Source organism: Coenobita brevimanus, chromosome 72 (assembly GCF_032717465.1).
Source record: "Coenobita brevimanus isolate Jiangsu-jjx chromosome 72, ASM3271746v2, whole genome shotgun sequence".
Lineage (NCBI taxonomy): Eukaryota > Metazoa > Arthropoda > Malacostraca > Decapoda > Coenobitidae > Coenobita > Coenobita brevimanus.
The window spans coordinates 23,207,168-23,226,185 of NC_137025.1; the positions used below are offsets into that span (position 1 = coordinate 23,207,168).

Genomic DNA, 19,018 nt, shown 5'->3' on the forward strand with positions numbered 1-19,018 from the left:
CAACAATTAGTCATTTAATACCACCATATTAACTGTAGTGACTATGACAGAAAAGTGTTAGGGTACGGATGACAAATCGTGCATGAAGTAAAAAAAAAAAAGGGGGGGGGTGCAATGCACAGACGGAAGACGTGGGAGGTGGGGAGAGGGGGACGGCATGAAACTGATAGTGTTTGTAACGTACAAGGAAGCAGCAACTATGCAGAACGGATCTCGTAGTGTATATATATATGAAAGCAACGTGCTGCACAGCACACACATCTTTGCTCCCTCCAGTGGACTACTGAGCTCCATCGCATTGCCTCTCTCCTCAGGTCTTCATCTCTTAGCAAGTAATATCCACATTTTTGTGTACGCATCCTCCCGTTGTAAAATGAAGGAATTAAATGTACTGTTTTATATTTGGTGACTAACCCGCAAAACTTAGTTCAGCCAAGATCTAGCCGTTGTAAAAATCTTCAGACAACTCTGGAAATATCTTTTTTTCACAGTTGTACATCTGTGTTTAGTCAGATATTTGGTTTAGCCCATCCTTCTTTGCGGCAGTGTTTTCTCATTTATCTAGTTACAAGAAAGAGAGAGAGAGACTTTTTTTTCAGTCCAGTTCTTATGCTTTGGTTACTCAATAAAGAATCTTTTTGTTTAAAACGGATGATCTTTGAAAATATTTTCATATCAGCCACCAATTTTCATCGATACACTGCGCGTGAAACAGATCAATCACTAGCATACAAGTAAGCCGCTTTCAGTGTGGATGATTGATCGCACCTACCTTGGCCATTGACTACTGTATATCACTCAGATTTCCTGCAGTCTGTGTAAACACTGATCTGTATGATCTCACTATATACTGTACATCATAAGCACAACAGTCGATTATTGCTATACAACGGCAGTAAGCATGTAACATTACAAATAAGCAAAAATGTTTGTATCTAATCTCTTTATATATATATATATATATATATATATATATATATATATATATATATATATATATATATATATATATCACAGAATAAAAAAAGACAAATATGAAAATATAGCAGGGATGTACGGAGAAACAAGCTGGGGTCACAAGTACAAAAAAAAAAAAAAAAAATGAATTTAAAAAAAAATAAAGGGTAAACTAAATTAAAAGTTAATTCAATGAAAACTGTAATGGAAACAAAATCAAAATATTACTACTGTCAGAATGAATGAAACAGAATTGTCACTTACTTCCATATAATATATTTACAAACCGCCATAAGTTTACTGGCTACCCCAACCTTATAAATTCCGGGGCAATACCGGTTTCTTCATGGTTTACCTGCTGACATTTCTGCTTTTATCTCTTCACTTCGAGCTGTTGTCTTTCATTGCGGTTGCCCTTCTCGGAGTGCAGTCAGTCAGCATCTTACTCGAACTGTTACTCTCTTTTCTAATTACATGTTCTATCCTCTATAATCACTTACTTAATGACTCTGACATTACTTGGCTGTCCTACCCATGTTATTTTCTTCCTTTCAAAGTACTCATGTCTATGATCTCTCTTTGCCACTTTGTGAACGCATTAGTTATTTTTCTATTGATTCAGTCAGTTTCTAGGGTACACATCCATAGGTCACGACCTTAGTTATGCAGTCATGATACCTAGAGTCAACAATAACTGGCAAGAAGTTAGTGAAAGTTTCTTGGATATAAAATTCGGTGCATCAACGTGCAATTGTCCCACCAAATCCATTAACATCTCCTACATGTGAATATCAAAATGCAAGTAAATGAAATTCATTATATAGGTAGTCATCAGTCCGACTGTGAAATAATCCCAGAGAGGCCTTTCCATATTATGTGTGCGTCAGTATGGTTTGTAGTCATATTTACAACCTGGCAAGATATAATAATAGAGCATGAGCCTCGTGAGCTGTTTGTGATGCCGTCTCAGAAGCTCCCACAGAAGTTTGTACTTTACCACGACATAGTCAGTCGGCACCTGAAGTTCTTTGTTATGGCTTTGGACCAGCCTCAATATCCCTGAACTCATTCATCAATTTACTTGACGCTGAAATGTGCGATGTTCCGGAAACACTAAGGCATGGTGACCGTCAAAACTGGACTAATCTGGCATAACAGCAGTCCCTCTGGAACTGCTGGACCGTATTCCAGTTACACAAAACCTATGCTTCGACCTAGATGCAAAACAACGGCGAATTCCATTTCCAAGAGGACAAAAATCTAAGAATGGACTGATTTTATACACATCTCAGGCAACAGTTTTAATGGTGAAGATAGGGAATCTGTGTGATCACAAGAAAGTTGAGGAAACCTGTGATAATATTGAAGGAAATTATTATTCAGAATAGGCATATCGATATGTTTTACTGGCAGTGTTTCAGGTGTTGCCCAGGTAAAAAATTGTGGTTGTCCATATTGGCATTGCCTGAGACTCTGGTGGGCCACTCCCACCCCTGTGGGCGACGAACCCCAGGTCCGATTGTACCCACTGGAAAATGTTCCCCCTATGGCCCACTTCACCAAGGATATATACCCATGGACCTATACTATCCACTTCCCACCCACCTTTCCCATCAAGTTACCCACTCATCCCCCTACCCACCTACTTTGGCAGTCCATTCATCCAAATTCTTGCCCACACACCCAGATTCACTAACCCCCTCTATCCATAGTGCCCATCATTTCAACTTACCCATGTTGCCTCACCCTGTCTTACCTACTTACCCCACCAACCACCTTCCCCTGCCACCCATCCATCCACCCATCATCCAAGCCACCAAGCCACCAAGCTCCACCGTGTTGACTTGGTTTTTTGTGGGTGGTAATATTGATCTGGATGTAAAAGGAGGTCAAAAACTATGTGGCAATTTCCCACTTGCGAGTTTTGAGCCACAAGGAGGTACACAATATCGCAAGTGATAATTTTCGTGGTATTACCATAAATCACATTTTCTGGGGATAAATATCATATGAAAATAGGTTTGACATAACATCAGATAGATGCTAAACGATGTTATAGTTCGACCTGCCCGTAAATAAGGAAAGTTCAAGACTGAAAATCATCCATTCTTTCACAGTGTTCGAGAAGTGGCTTTTATTTTCCTTACTGAAGGCCAAAGAGAAGCATTTCAAGTTAAAGAAAGTAAACCTTATTATGCGAAAGCTATTTTCACACTTATTTTTTATATATTCTTAAAACAATTCATTCTAATCCTACAAAAACTTTCACGTCGATATCTTGAACTTCCTTGTTGTCCAAGACCCGCAATTAGCAAGTTGGCTAACAGAGTCTAATTTAGACAATCATGATCGCCACGCTAGCTAATATTTAACACCTCTTTAACATCTTCGTAAAAAGTTACCCTGTTAATCATCTTTGGAGCCTTGTGGATATTTAGCCCTTAATTAATGTTGTGGACAAGCTGACAGACAGTCAAACTTTTAGAAATATGTATCAGATCAAGTGATGGTGTCCACGGAGTGGAACGCTGAATTGCGTTTGAAGGCAGCAGGGTAAACTTTGGTTTTCAGGAGTGATTCAGCATTCCACCTCATGGGTACCTTCACTTGATCAACAAGAAATGATGGTTGATAGTAAGTTAGTGGTCAATACTAAAAATTTCCACAAAAAATGATGGTAGCAAGTACCAATTTTACAATGTTAAAAATTCCAACAAAAAAATATGGTACCAAGTAACAGTCAAACCATTTAAAGAAATTTCTGCAAAAAACGATGGTAGTATGGAGTGTCAAATCCATTGTTTTTTTAATTTCCAAAAAAAAAAAAAAAATGATGGTAGCATGTAGCATTCAAATCCATGTAATCTCTGACAGTGGCATAAAAGTATGAGAATGTGAAGAACTATGGGGTGTTGCAGTGCTGGATATGATTTTAGGGTGATGTACTTATTTTGAGAAGGTATTGCTTGTCTGGATGAAACAAAAGCATTCGGGAGCTGTATGCTAGTCGCTTGCCGAAATGTATTGTTGGATAACGTAAGCTACCTAGAAACCAAATTTGAAGACAATTCGAAAAATGTGAAATTCAGTCACCGCATTTCGCAAAAGCGAAAGAAAAAGAAGAAGGGGAAGAAGAAGTGATGAGAGAGTTTCAGATTGCTTCGGTCTCTCTGCACTGCCATACGTTCAGTGAAAACTAAGGGCATATAATGTAAAAATTCTGTGACTTCAACATATCATACAAATAAAATACATATTTTATCACGCTAAGATCTATCTATCTATAGTCCAATGCCCTAATCCCGCAAAGGGTGGCCGCAGACAAAACGCCTCCAAGTAGCTTTGTCACCCACTATTTGACTCCCCTCCCCTCAACTCACTCCCCTCTCCCTCATATACATCTCAACTCCATCCCTCCACCTCATCCTCCCTCCACCTCACCTGCATACACCCTCTTAGCCAGTCTTTCATTCTCCATTCTCTCCTCATGTCCAAACCACCTGAGTGTATTTCTCCTAATCTTCACAACCACATCCACATCCACCCCACAACGCTCTTTCACTTCTTCATTCGTCAACCTGTCCCTCCATGTCACTCCACATGCTCCTCTTGAGGAAATATAACTCATTTCCACTGCTCTCACTCTTGACTTGTTCCCCTCTTGCAAGGTCCATGCCTCGCTTCCATACGTCAGGGTAGGGATCACAGTACTATCATGCAGTGACCTCTTAACGTCCATACTTACGTCCCCTATTTTTCATCACTGCTTTCAGTGAACCAACAACCTTCCTTCCCTGCTGTGCCCTCTCACTCACTTCATCCCCCAAAGTTCCATCCTTACTCATCACACTACCAAAGTACTTGAATGCACTCACATTCTCCATATCCTTGCCATCCAACCTCATCGTTCATTCTGTAACTTCATTCCTCTCAAACACCATAACTTTATTCTTGTTTACATTAACTTTCAGATTCCTCTTCCTACACACTGACTCAAATTCGTCCACCAAACCTTGCAACTCCCATTCATCTTCACTCAACAATACTGTATCATCAGCAAACAACAACACCGGAATCTTCCAAATCTCACCCTCATTCATTAGAGCCACCCCTACATCCACTGCCCTACCTTGCACCTCCTTTACAACCCCATCCATGTATATATTAAACAGCCATGGAGACATCACACAACCCTGTTTCAGTCCCACACTGAGATCAAAGAACTCACTCTGCTCACCATCCACTCGCACTGTAGCCCTAGCTCCTTCGTACATACTCTTCACAGCACTCAACAATTTCCCCTCCACTCGATATATTCTTAATACCTTCCACATACCTTGTCTATCTATTCTGTCATATGCTTTCTCCAAGTCCATGAGGGGAGCATGCACTTTCTTTCCTTTCTCTAGATACTTCTCCACTAAACATCTTAGAACAAATATCTGATCTACACACCCTTTTCCCTTCCTAAGTCCCCCTTGTTCTTCTCCAACTAGCTCCTCTGTTATATGCATAACCCTATCAATGAGTATTCTACCATAAATTTTTCCAGTCACACTAAGAAGGCAAATATCCCAATGGTTACCACTTACTTCTCTCCCCCCTTTTCCTTTGTATAAAGGAACAATTATACCTCATTTCCAGTCCTCTGGAACCCTTCCCTCTTCCCATGCCAATCTACAGTACATTACTTCCATATCCACTCCACTATAATCTCACCCCCGTATCTCAGCAATTCACCACACACTTCATCAATTCCTGGGGCCTTTCCCATCTTGATCTTCTTCATTGCTTCCACTATATCCTCCCTACTGATCTCTTCCTCCCTCCGCTCATCTCTCCTTCTCCCAGCCATTCCCCAGCCACTTATGCTTGCACTGCTCTCACTCTCTACATTCAACAAATCCTCAAAGTGCTCCTTCCATCTCCTCAATTTCTCTCTCTTCTCCACCAACAATCTATTATTCCTATCTTTCACTCCTCTACTATTACCCCTTTCACACTGCCTTACTTTCTTTACCTCCTTCCAAAACAATTTCTTACTCTCCCTCCATTTCACACCCAGATTCCTCCCAAACTCTTCATCCACTTTCTTCTTACTCTCCTTCACCAATCTCTTCACCTCCCTTCTCCTGCACACATATTCCTCTCTCTTCTCTCTCTCATCTTCTCCCATACCTGTACTCGCTAGCCATTCACTATATGCCTTCTTCTTTTATTCCACAGCTCGTTTCATCTCATCATTCCACCATGCTGTCCCTTGCACACCCCTACATCTCCTCGCTCCACAAACCACCTCACACACTGCGCCCATCTCTTCCATGAATATCTTACATACGTCTTCCACCCTTTCCATCTGCTCTAACTCATACCTTCCCAATCTTTCTTCCACTATGCTCTTATACTCTGCCATTTTCTCACTGTCTTGCAATTTCTCCACTCTTCTCACAGGAGCTGTTTCCTCCTGTCTTCCCCTTCGTCTCTTGAACCATTTTACCTTGGCCATCACTAAGCGATGGTCCGAGATTCCGTTCCCCCACCCTCTCCACACTCTTGCATCCACCACTTGTCTTCTCATTCACTCATCCACACACACATAGTCTATCATTGCCTTTCGTTCAACAAGTTCACCATCCATCCTCCTCAGTACTCTCCATGTATACTATGGATCACCTTATGCCGAAAGTATGTGTTAGCTATTGCCAATCCCTTACCAGCACAGATGTCCAACAAAGCACTACCATTCCTATCTACTTCAGCTGGCACACCCCACTGACCAACTCCTCCATCCACTCGTACATTGCCGACCTTGCCATTCATGTCTCCAATCAAAAACACTCTCTCATTCCTCTCAAACTTGTCCATACATGTTTCTACACTCGCCCAAAACTCATCTTTCACTCTTGCCACTCGGTCCTCTGTCGGCACATATGCGCACACAATCGCCCACGCTTGTATACCTACTTTCATCCTCACCCATACAATCCTTGCACCCACTGTTCCATACTCTCTTATATTCTCCTTCCACTTCTTGCTTATCATCAGACATACTCCCTCTCTTGCTCTCTCATTCTCATTAACTCCTGCACATATTCCTAAACCGTATTCCCATTCTCTCACCCTTTCACCCTTTCATTTAGTTTCAGTCAATCCACATATATCCACTCTTGCATCCTCAAGCACCTGCACAATCTCTCTCTCTTTCACTTCATCATTCACTCCTCTCACATTCCATGTCCCCACCCTCAGAATGTCCTTTGCCTGTTCCTTAGTCATCAACATATGGTCCGTCCTGGTCCGAGGCACTTTATTCGCTTGTTTAGTTAGTTCTTTTTACGGGGTGAGGCACTAACCCACCACCAACCCTTTTAGTCGCCTCATACAACAATTTTACATAATTCTTACCCCCAGGGGGTAAGAATTATATAAAATTAATAACGTGAGGCACTGATAATCAGAAGTTAACACTTAAATACATATTCTTACATGAATGAATGTCAGAATGTGTAATATATTACTCCGTGCGGGTACACTGCATAATGCTGTGTTTGTGATGTATTTGTTTCCCAGGATTTCAAACAAAGATGCTCTACTTTTGAAGACCAGTGAAGGAAAATTCTTGTGACTGCAATACACTACCTCATTTCGGACTGCAATGGTGATGATATAGAAACAATAAGGATGCCACAGCAATGAAATTATTCTTAATAATGGCACCCTACCTGCAGTAGCAGCAAGACCATTCAGCCTTTTATTTCTAGTCTCCCCCTCACTAATAATAATTATAATTAGCTACTTTATTCCCAACTGATGCAAAATTATTTTCAATTGTAAGGAGTTATAAAAGATTTTACCCTTTTCTCTTATACTTGGTATGAAAGAGGACCAAAATGTAAATTTATAAACTGTTGCGTTGCAAAAGCACGTACTTTTTGTTCTATCTTCCTTCCAGTCATGTTGACACGAATTACATTCTTTGTGGTTTGGCACATAAGCGCACATTGATGCGAATCACATAAAAAAGGCAGAAAAAATTTGCCAAAAGCAAAATTTTTGGCCGATTTGCGTCAAATTTTGGTGTGTTCTAGCGGGCACATCTCTTTTCCGAGGTAAACACTTGGCAACACTGTGACTGCACTGATGAGACAATGCGCAGCAGAAAAATCTCAGTATCTCACGAGCAGCCAGGCTGAAGGGTATCAATGCTGTCAGTCGTCCCTTTAAATCCGCCATTTTCCCCCTCCCACCCGAGGCAGAAACCATTATTGAAATATTGTGACTGTACGTGTTTTTGACTATACTGTGAAGTGATTGTGTCTATGGAACATGGATATATTGTTCGTAAAGCACTGGGGCCCATTATTAGCCGTTAGGCCTAGAGGCAGGCGTCTACTTTGTTGTAGCGGGGTTTTCACTCTGCTTCACCTTGCCCGTAAGTGATGTGAGTATTTGACCTTTATAGTGAAGCCATTACTTATATTTGTGAAACATATAGTTCCTGGATTAGTGAAATAACTGACCTATCATAGCAGGCATTATGTACGCCATAGAGATATGCCATAGTCGCTAAGGGAACAAGAGGTCACATACGCCATTGAGTCGGGAAGGGAATAGTAGAGGAGGCTGGAATGGAATCATGTGATAGTGTTTTATATTGCATATGGTTTAATGTGAAACATACATATAAAATAGTGCAGCGAGTGTTCGTCAAGAAATACTGTGTGCACTGACTGACTTAGCGCAAACCTAGCGCAAGTATCAGAGACAACAAATACGCCACACAGCCACACATATATACGTATGTAATGCAGCGAATGTTCGTAGAGAAATCTCTTGTGTGCATCACATGTGTTAGGCAAATGTAACACAAGGAGGAGAGAACAGAATACACCACAGCGACACACACACGCACACACACACACACACACACACACACACACACACACACACACACACACACACATACACTCACCCACACACACACTCACTTACCCCAACACACACACGCCCACACACTACATAACTCATCTTCAAACCCTTCAAGGTCCTGCCAGCATCTCAGCACCTCCGGAGAAAGTGAGTTATCCATATTTTTTTTATCTATATTGCTATATTTTTTAAACAAATAAGTATTGTTTTTTACATATTCACATATGAGATGAAAGAAAGTTCAACTCCAGTATCAGTACCTAGTAAAAAGACTAGTGATCATGTTGAGTTTCTGAGAGCACAGTCAAAAAGCTTATGATATTTTATGTGTATACTTTGAGTAAAAAAAAGAAAATAAACCTAACCAGCGAAAATATGTAGGTGTGGGTGAGGCAGGGAAAGAGTGTTTACCTCGTTTGTGGGCAATGAGGAGTATTCTACGTTTGTTGTCCATTTACTCGAAAGGTATTGGACATATCGATTTCCTGTAAGAACCATGATAAAGATCAGTGAATTCTACATTTGTACACTCGCCAGCACTTCCGCGTGTTACAGGGGCTCGCACGTTTTAGGAGATGTGGCACCACTGTGCATCTTTACCTCGAAACAGTCCACGTGTGTGAGATGGAGTAACCTCGATATAGTGGCGCATGAAGTGATCTTTGTAGCTTAATGCTTCGAATCAGAAAGTATCAGTTCAGCCCGATTTTTGTTTAATCTCAATGCTCTATGATATAAAGTATACTAAATATTTGCCATTATATAACTCATTTTAACTCCGCAGTTTTGTGATGACGTGTCGTTCATATCATATCACTTCACATGGATCCCTGTATCTGGGGTCAGAGAAATGGGGGAGCTGTAAGCCTCGCACATAACACGCTCAGATGAGACCACATCTGCTTCAGTACTCGCAGTAGGAAACGCAGGAACAGAGAACAACGTTGATAATATCGGTAACGCATTGGATAGAAATGAGAAACCTGTGTCATATTTAATGTTTAATTATCTTATGTAAAGTGAATATTGTTGTGGTCAATACAATATCTACATAGATCTATCTATCTATCTATTAACATCCTACTACACCTGATTTGTGTAAGTTATACCCGGAAAGCGATACCCATGAAATTAATAACTGAATGAACACTGATGAGACAGACCTGTGGATGGCAACCATGCTGATCGTGGTTTTAATTATGACTATATTGATTTACCCATGGTTTGCCGTATAACAACCTTGTAATATTTGGGTAAGTAATAATATTAACATCACTACCATACGGGATATATTTTAACTTTCTAATGAAAGGTAACGCCCTACACAAACCTTTTCTCGATTAAATTACCTTGAACCATTTGTAACAAAGGCAAATACAGTTATAACGCATGAAGACTAAATTCTTCATATATTGTAACTAACTACATTAGATTTCTCATTTAGGAGGCATAAGACAATCCATTGCCAGATTATTAAATAGAAGAATACAGCACCTACAGTTTCCCCGATATACTGAGTGATGTGTATACACTCAGTAATGTGTCAACCCTCCCTCCTTTTCAATCACCTCCCTTAATCGGTCAGGCATGCTGGTAACGAGGCTGCGAATGAGCTCTGGCTTGCCACGGAAAACCTCCCACTGCTCCCTCGTGTGTTGCATCAGCTGCTCCGGAGTTCGCCTTCTGCCAGGCTCCCAGCAGCTAACGATGTTGGTCCAAAGATGTTCAATGGGATTGCAATCGCATCCCTTGCTAGGCAACTCCAGAAGCTCCAAATATTCCTGCTGGTTGAACCATTCCCTCACTACCCTGGCTGTATGAATCGGGCAACGGTCTTGCACAAAAACTATTGGGCCGGGTGGAAATGGAACATTCCTACTTTGGGGGGAAGGAAGGAAGTTTTGCAGAATATCAGTGTACTTCGCCGTAAACCTTCCTTCAATTCTTATTATGTCACCAACTCAGTGGATTGACATGTAGCCCCACACATTGCAGCTGACTTGTCCGCTCCGTGCCTCTTCGGAAATGTTGTGACGGTCATATCTGAAAACGGATAATAATATACGACGTATTATTATTAATTATTATTATTATTATTATTATTATTATTATTGTTATTATTATTATTATTAATATTATTATTATTATTATAATTATTATCTTCACTATTATTACTATTAATATATACAGACAAAGGGAATGTTCGAGAACTAAGACCCCAAACATAGGGACAAAAAGGATGCAAGTCCTATGAAATAGACCCCAAACATAGGGACAAAAAGGATGCAAGTCCTATGAAACATCAAGAATAACTTACAAATTATAGTAGACTATGTTTCACTAGGTGACATAATACCTTTGCGTAACAGATATACATCATAAAGTGTAATCAGTGTTTAACAACAGAGAAGCATGCAAACATACTGATAATGACCTAAAATAAGGATGGGATTCAAACGTACAAATCAGAACAGAAACGTAACAATGAATTCCTACATAAATATACACCAGCTAGATTTGGGTGATTTGCCTATTTTGCTTACCCCAAAGGGCACTACACCATCTATAATATTAATACTATTTCCCGATGTCGTCATGCCACCGTGTATCAGCGCCAGGTCGGACCCTCTCTCTCTCTCTCTCTCTCTCTCTCTCTCTCTCTCTCTCATCTCAAATGAGTGGCAAATCGAAAAGGTGAGAGTACTACAACATTTCAGCCATATATTTCATAAAAGTAACATCTACCATTGCCCAAATAGCACTGGAAGCTGGTCAGTCCGCAAGGATATCTAGTGCTGGTAAAACATACCTTGTCACACACACCCCAACTCAGCCAGGAGACAGGGCGTGTGTGCTGGGCATTCCCCAGGCCCTGTCTTCCCCCTTACCTTTACTCAAGACAACCACCAGCAACCGGGCTACAGCAAGGCCCGGTCTCCTCGAATTGAGGAGAGAATCATCAACAACAACAACAACATACCTTGTGTTTCGTCTCCACACATGGCGACGTCCATGAATATGGGAACAAAAAGTTTTCTCATCGGAGAAAACAACCCTCGACCAATAATCAAGGTCTTTGTCTACATTTGCTTCAGCAAACGCTAGTCGACCAGCGCGATGTTGGCCAGTGAAGGTTTCCTTCCGGGCAGGAACTCTGTGATGAAGCCCTGCCTCATGCAGACACCTTCGCACGGTATCTACAGACACCTGTAGGTGCAAATGCTCCCGAGTGGCTACTGCAGTTGTCAGTGGGGCTTCTTCGGCTGCCTGTCTAATACTCGCGTCTTGTTCAGCAGTTGTTACTTGGGAATGGGGCCTCCTCTCTGTGATCATAAAAACGATATGCTTCGTATGCAGCTTCCACCAGAAAGACATTTTTCCCACAAAAAACAAAAAGACTACTATTAGGAATACCACTTCATAGCAACGGCATACTTATTTACTGCAAGTCTGAATCATAGACCAGTCTGCTTGAATGAAACAGACAGGACCTAAATCCTACAATGTGAATGGGATCAGTACTGAATAGAAAATGCAGTTATGTGAAGTTCCAGTACGTTAGAGGTCATCACAATGGATAGCTTATCATAATAAATTTCATACTTTCCCACAGAGGATGGATAGGTTAGTTGGACTTCATGCAGGCACCGATCCATTAATTCATGGATTTCTTAAATCAATATGAAACAAGGCGAGATAAAATGCCTTATATGAACACATTATTTTAATCGTATTAGATAATGCTAATACGTAGCTGTTAATGGTATTCTGTTAATAAATTAAAATAAGCACTTATAGACATTCATAGGCGAAATTACCCGCGTTCCTCAGGTCTCCAGATTCATTCCACCTTCTGATCCATTTCGCTACTATAGTAGGGGAAAGTCCAAGGAGGCTGGCGATATCCCGAACTCTGTGGCCGGCATCCCGTAGGCCAATGATACTCCCGCATTGAATAATGAGGTTCTGCTGTCTGTTCATGATGCAATGCTGGCTAGAATGGATATACTAGCTTCACGGGGAATGTGAAGAAAACTCGTCCTTTCAGTCATGATTGGCAACTGCAATAGCCTGCAGGTCAAACGAGACCAATTTCGAACCTCCTCCAATGCGTTACCGATATTATCATGGTTGTTCTCTGTTCCTGCGTTTCCTACTGCGAGTACTGAAGCAGATGTGGTCTCATCTGAGCGTGTTGTGCGAGGCTTACAGCTCCCCCCTTTCTCTGACCCCAGATACAGGGATCCATGTGAAGTGATATGATATGAACGACACGTCATCACAAAACTGCGGAGTTAAAATGCGTTATATAATGGCAAAGATTTAGTATACTTTATATCATAGAGCATTGAGATTAAACAAAAATCGGGCTTAACTAATAACTTCTGATTCGAAGCATTAAGCTACAAAGATCACTTCATGCGCCACTATATCGAGGTTACTCCATCTCACACACGTGGACTGTTTCGAGGTAAAGATGCACAGTGGTGCCACATCTCATAAAACGTGCGAGCCCCTGTAACACCCAGAAGTGCTGGCGAGTGTACATGACCACAATAAAAGCCTTTGGGAGCACATTTTTTTTAGGTAGAGGCAGGGGAAGAGAGTGTTTTTTCACGCTTGAGGTAAAATTATGCAGTGCTAGGAGGAGTATTCTATGTTTGTCGTCCATTTGCTCGAAAAGTATTGGACGTATCGATTTTCTGTAAGAACCATGATAAAGATCAGGGAATTCTACGTATGTACAGGACATAACAATGTAATGTCTCTGACGAAAAGTCATTGTTATATAGGTGGGAATATAACTGTTATTGTGCACGCATGATGAAAGTGCAGCATGGGCGTGGGTACCCAGTAGTTTTTTTTTTTTTTTTCAATTTACTCGGAAACTATGAGGCGCATGAAAAATCTGCGGGTACCATGAGAGAGCTCATGAAATTCTACACAAGACTGTGAAATAAAAACATGACCTGTGCGAGAAAACTTTTGAGGTAGAGCTCCCTGAATAAAAATCTTTTTTTAAATGGCTTGTAATTTTTTGCTATTTTCTCGGAAACTACAAATCGTATCACAACCGGACAAGTCTCATTAGAAAGCTGATGAAATTCTCTATCAAAACTTACAATAACATTTCTCTGTATGATGGAAAACATTCGAACTAAGATGTTGGGAAGTGAGACTGACATTCCAAAATGTTTATTCACATTGGCCTAATGTACTTTTATTCATTTTTTCTTTTGTTTTTGTTTACCGGCTAGAACAAACTTTGGCGAATAAGATGATGTAGGTTTCATGGTAATATATAAATGTTTGGGTGGCGAAAATAAGGTGAGAATACATGTCTTCAGTGGCGCACGGGGGATCTGGCGGGGAGGGGGGTGGAATAAAATCTCGAGCTGGAAAACTTGCTAAAACTTATCCATGTCCCAGAGGCTTAATCTGTAGTATATCTCTTTAAATAAACTGGCATGTCCTGCTTATCTGAATATGCTGATTCATAAGTTCTTAACTCAGTGATTTGTTTATAAGCCTCTCCATTTTATTGCTCTTGCTAATCGTTTATGCACTGAAGATGCTAGGCTATGAACAAGTTGGCATTCTTCAAAGAGCTCCAACTCTCGGCAAATTTCCGAGGTTCTTTCTTCACATTTAATTCACTGATAGTCCTCGTGCTTATATTAAATCTTCCAGAGATTTTTCTTAATGGAAAACTGCCAATATGCAGTGTAAAAACTGCATGTCATTGAGTAAAGGTTCTCTCTTTTCTTGCTTGTTGATCGAGCCATTTAAAATAGCCTACTAAATTACGCCATTTTCCCGCTTTCTGTCGTCGTGTACGAAGAAAACAAAAACGGAAATAAATGAATATAATGCCGTTTTCCCGCTTTCTGTCGTCGTGCATGAAGAGAACAAAAACGGAAATAAATGTCTATAATATTCTCTAGTACTGTAATGGAAATTATATAACTATTAATAATGATTCATATTAATTGTTTATTGAAACTCTTCTTCTCAGTCTTACCCAAAAATTATTGCTTGTTACGATACCAGATTTAAACTCTGCAAATTATTCCCTTCTGTCCCTGTAGGATAGTTCTGAAATTTCAATTAGTTCTGTTTAGGATTTCCTATTATTATGCGTGACAGAAATAAATGGAGAGAAATTGTGAATGAATAAGTGATGACGCAGCCCTGAGGGGATATTCTCCCACATTTGGTCTGATCAGCTAGTCAGGTCAGGTGCGGGTAAGGGGATGGGTCTGTTATGATGTGGCAGGGGTAAACCAGTTCTGCTGTCGGGCCCTGCTGTGGATGTCACTGCTTGCATTGCGCAGTTGACCCTTGTGCGGTGTGATGCGGTGAGGATCTGTCCGTTCTCCCCTTTGGGGCTAAGATGCGAATGAATGTGTTTGAATGGATGAGTAAATGGAGAGTGAGTCGTCCTGTCTCGGCTACCTCCCTTTCCTTGGGGGAAGCAGCCTAGGTATATAGATAGATAGATAGATAGATTATTATACAAACACATTCTTCTTAAAATTTTTAAGTATCCCTATATTTTAGCATTTACATATTTTGTGTACGACTTTTACATAGTCCTGGTAGGTTTCACCTTGTAAAGCTATAAGGAAATGTATGTGCATAATCGCTGACCGAAATCTTATGTTTACACTGCCGGTACTTCTTAGTGCGACTGTTTTGTGATACAGTATTTATTTCCATGATGCTACAGATGAATCTTGTAACTGTGGAAAGTGAATCGCGAATCAATTGCAATATTTTATGATGCTTGGTGCTGGAGAGGAACGCCTTCATGCAGTAACATCAATATAATCTAGCAGCGCCACGAGACGGATATACAAACGACCTTCAACTCACTTCCTGTCCTCCGAAAGGGGGTGGATGGATTGCAGTAGGATAACTTGATCTGGAGTCCACTGGTCTCATGATTAAATAATTCCGCTGCTACCGGTATTACTGCAACTACTACTACTAGTTCTAGTTACTATTACTATTAATAATAATACTGATAGTAATAATCCTTCGTTCATTTTCTACTTTCATGGTACCTTGAGTTTTACTGACACTGGACAGAAACTTTCATGATGCCTCTTATCATCGATATACTTTCTCTTCAAAAGTGATATGATTTTTTTTCTTTTTCGTGAAATTTATTGTTTTTAATACTCTGATTAATTGTAATTCTGGGACATCAGTGACGGTGTTCGAATCTTGGTGTGGGAGTAACTCTGTTCAGGTGTCTATCCACCCGTTATAATCTGGCACTTTAAAGGAGAACCTGGAGGAGGTAACTGAGGTGACCTAAATGATGTAGTGGCATGGTTTCCAAGGATATTGGGTGAAAAATCCGTCACAGGTTCAAAGACCTTCGTTGTGGAGACGAGTGGAGCGACTAAGCGCCTTAAGTCGCGTACCCCATTCTTTACTTTCTTTTCCATTAAGTCGTGGCTTTACTGAATATACTGTAACAGTGCAATGTTGTTACTTTACTGATATGCCTCTTTATATTACATAAAGCATGTTTATTGAAATCATTCAATGGTATTTGTAAATCTTCTATCAAAAAAAAAAAAAAAATGCTAATGTCAGTTGCAAATCTTAGCAGTTCAATTATTTATATACGTTGTTATTCACACACACACCCCCAAAAAAAAAAAATCAAAAATGCTGTTAAACAATAATCTATTGGTCACTCAGTCTTGATTTTCTATGTATCATATAATCATTACTGCCTTACAGTATGTTGGTTTGTGCCCTTTTCACTGGCTTTATATCTGCATTATTTTTAACACACTGGTGAACTTTTATAATCTACAAAAGCTATGCAGAACAGTTTATAAATTGTATGTTTTTATCAGTTAACTGTGCAATTGATTCGTGGTAAATTCCAGTTTCTGACTTCTGCCTGTCAGATGATTATCAGCTAAAGTAGTAGTTAGCCCATTTAATCCAAGCACTTTATAATTTCGTTATTTTTGTTTTCAAATATATATTTTTTTACTACTGTTAATTTACACTGCATCTGCTTCAGGCTTTCTTTTGTTAATAACTTGTTCTGCATCATCCATATTTTTTCTAAACTATAATTTTCTGTTTCTGTTGCAAGATTATTTAGTTCTGTTTTTTCTGCTTTATATTTCTTAGTATTTATCTACATGATTTTTCTCTTCTTCGTAAGATCAGTAGCTGTACCAAAGGAGTCGGAAAAAGTTGTTATACTGCTTTGTATAAAGGAGACCCTTTCGATGTGCTGGGAAAGAGTTAACCAAGAGAACGGCGCATACGTAAATCCATATTACATGATAAAATTTTTATACATTAAGCAACCCTCCTGCCTGACCCCAATTTGCCTACTAATGACCCTTTATGACTCCCAGCTAGATTACAGTTATGCTTCCTAAGGGCATAGCCTTCTGTACTGAACCCCGGTCCATCTAATCGAGCAGACCCTTTAAACACAGTTAAGGAGCTGCCCCTGGGGGATAGTCCAATAGTTTCCCTGCACAGTTGATGTGCCAGTGTTTTAGTGCGACATGTGTTGAGCAGGACTCCATTATGTGTGTTATGTTCCCTTGGCCCATCGTACAAGGTGGGTACATCTTACCTAAGTTGTTTGAGGTTTTGTACTGCCCTGTGTGGGAAGTGACTATGTGTGTTTCTCATTGTTGTAGGTAGGATGTTGTTGTAGAGGGTTTGATAAAGTATGTGTGGTGATTATTTATGTGCCTTGGTGTGCTGTGTGTGTCATAGAATGACAGGATAGTTGTGCATCTGAATGGAGCTGTCTGCCATATCGATAGTCTCTAACAGGGCGGACTCTAGTTTCAGAATGTAGAGTGAGCTATGGGAGTGGTTTTGGTGCAGTCAACGTACTTCTGTGTGGTTTCCAAGGTGTTGTAGTGAGTATTAGATGGGAGAAGAACCCATTTGGGGGAGGCTTAGGCCATTACTTATCTAATGGACTGCATGTACGGTAGGCTAAGTATATATTTTTTTCCAAGGTCAGCTTCAATAATTGCCATGAGTACATTAAGGTTGGAGGTGACGTCTTGTGCATCGTCAGTGAAGGTGAGTCCAGCGTCATAATCCAAGAATCTTAGTGGAGGGTGTGTGTGGTAAAGTTACATTGTTACGTGTGATGTCATGGGAGTTACCGGTACTGTGGTCGTGTTGCTGCTGGTCATAACTGTGATAGCAAATTCGGCTAGGGTGGTCGTCAGCCTGTTGTCCTCGACCTAAGAATGCAGTGTATCGAGGTCTGTTGCATTGTGCAGACTGGCTGCAATGTGGCGTGTGGTTGTTATGGTCGTTTGATCTGCATTAGAGGCAACGTTTGTAGGTGGCTGGGGTGGGAATATCATGCATGTATAGGTTGAACTGCACAATTGAAAGAACAGAACCCTGTGGTACTTCACTGGGAAAAATTCGTATTCGTGATGGCTTGCCCTGAAATATAGCATGAGTCTGTCCATCACATAAATTGTTGGCAAGCCAGTGTTATATTGATGTTCTCCATATTTCTCTTGTAGATTTTCGTGATTAATTTGCATTGAAAGATGGTATCAAAGGCTTTACTAATGTCTAACATTGTGAGAAGTGTGCGCTGTGTGGGTGTTGTATAGTTGATGCTGTCAGCTGCTTGTTATGTAACTTTAATCAGTAAGTTGTTTGCAGAGTTTAGTGCCTTAAATTTGTATAATGAAGGGACAATGGGGGACAAGAGGTGTGACTGTTAAAAATGAGGTGTTCAGTTAACTTGGATGGTGTGCTAAGTAGTGTTATGAGTCTGAAAGAGACAGGGTGTCTTGGATCCTCGTTTGGTTTAAGTGTAGTCATAATTGTTTCATGTTTCCAAACACTGGGAATTCTACAGTGCGCGTATGGATGGGTGCTCATGTTAGTGGGGGCTTGGATGCCTTGTGGTCCTCAATGCTTCAGATGAAGGGTGCTGATGCCATTCGACCCTGTGTGTATCTGTAGACTTGTCTGTATACTTGATGATTTTACGTGTCTGTTCTGGAGTCAAGACCGTTGCATTGCATTCAGATGAAAATGACTGCCTATGCCAAGAGAAATGTTTTCCAAACTCAGTGTGTGAAGGGGTTACGTGGCA

At 40.4% G+C, this 19,018-nt stretch overlaps 1 long non-coding RNA gene across 1 annotated transcript in view; it reads left to right on the plus strand.

The window, feature by feature from the left end:
- Window positions 1-313: 313 nt before the first annotated feature.
- Window positions 314-19,018, plus strand: part of LOC145407148 (uncharacterized) — a 66,448-nt gene continuing 47,743 nt past the window's right edge. The window contains exon 1 of the long non-coding RNA XR_013898673.1: window positions 314-332. This is a non-coding gene — a long non-coding RNA (uncharacterized LOC145407148). The remainder of the gene's footprint in view (window positions 333-19,018) is intronic.